The following is a 1,591-nucleotide window of genomic DNA, read 5'->3' on the forward strand; positions in this document are numbered from 1 at the left end:
GAAACAACGGTCTTTTTAGCAAATGGTGTTGGCAAAATTGGAAAACTATCTGCAGAAGACTCAAGCAAGATCCACACCACTCCATATACAAAAAACAACTCTAGGTGCTTCATGGAACTATGACTAAAACCAAGGACTTCCATCTTCTTTTAATGCTTCCTAGAGCATCCAATATTGTGCCCACAGCATTTTTAAGCATTGCAACTTGTGAGTTGAATGTGTTCTTTAGTTACTTTAGCATAAGAAATGCTGAGAGAGTTCAGCTCTTTTAATTTTGACCCTATTTGAAAAAGTTTTTGATGCACACATGTATCTAATCTCTAGAATGCTAAATCTATCAAAGCTAAATCATTTATCAATTTTATTCTTTCCAGGTCATGTATTTTTGGCCTTTTTTGTCAGCCTCTTTATACCATAGGCAAGGCCTTCTAAGCTTGGTCCCACATTGTCTCCTATGATGTTAATGCTTTGCGGTTTTACCTCTAGGTCCCTGATCCATCTTAAGTAGATTTGTTTATGTGATAAGAGGTGTGGATCTTGCTTCAGTTTTCTTAAGCAGATATTTATTGAAGCAATAGTGATTGCCTTTTCAGAGTAGGATGCAAAGCTTAAGAACATTTTCTTTTGATAATCTTTAATATAATTCATTACATAATTGATGGAGTTTCTTCTCCTAACACCACTGGACTTGTTCTTTAGGTAAATGAAAAACTCCGTTTTCTTTAGGCTTTAATTTTTCACCTTTCTCAGTATTATAAATATATCTTTTTTTATATCCCTCCTTCATCCAAAAAATATAAATCAACCATATTTCAAGTTTTATTTCTATTTCTTAAAATTTTTCAATGAAAGCAAATTAACCAAGCAAATTAACCAATTAATATATAAAATCACTCAATTATTACCAATTTTGAAATAATTTTGTTTTGTTATCAACAGTACCTTTTTTCACAAGGTATTAATACTCTCCATTCTGTTCTCACTTTTTCCTATAGATTTCATCCACAAAGAATTCATGTCCAATTATGGAAGGTAATAAATCTACTTTATGCATTTATTTAAATTAACTATAAATCTTTGTTTCTTTGCAATTGTATTCTCTTTGGACTTCTGGGTTATGTAGTCACCATAATTTACCCTCTTAGAGGCAAAAAAGCAGGGATATTTCTTCTAGGAGAATTTGTTCCTCTATCGTGCTAATGTGAAACCTATACTTGGACCAGTCGGCAGTTGGCAAAACAGACCAAGGAAACACAGCATGGTTCTAAATTGGGAAGGGTGTACGCCAGGGATGTGCCCTGTCTCCATACCTTTTCAACCTATATGCAGAACAGATTATCCAGGAGGCTGGGCTGTATTAGGAGAAGTGTGACATTAGGACTGGTGGAAGATTCATCAACAATCTGCATTATGCAGACGACACAACCCTGCTTGCTGAAACTGAGGAGGACCTGAAGCACTTTCTGCAGAAGGTTAAGGAATGCAGCCTTCAATATGGATTAGGGCTCAAAAGCCCGTGACATCCGTTCCGGCCCTCGGGCCAAGAAAAGCCTATTTACACAGCAATTCTACAGGATGCATCACCTTTGAC

Source organism: Elephantulus edwardii, unplaced genomic scaffold, assembly GCF_000299155.1.
Source record: "Elephantulus edwardii isolate Elephantulus edwardi_28Jun2011 unplaced genomic scaffold, EleEdw1.0 scaffold00497, whole genome shotgun sequence".
Classification (NCBI taxonomy): Eukaryota; Metazoa; Chordata; class Mammalia; order Macroscelidea; family Macroscelididae; genus Elephantulus; species Elephantulus edwardii.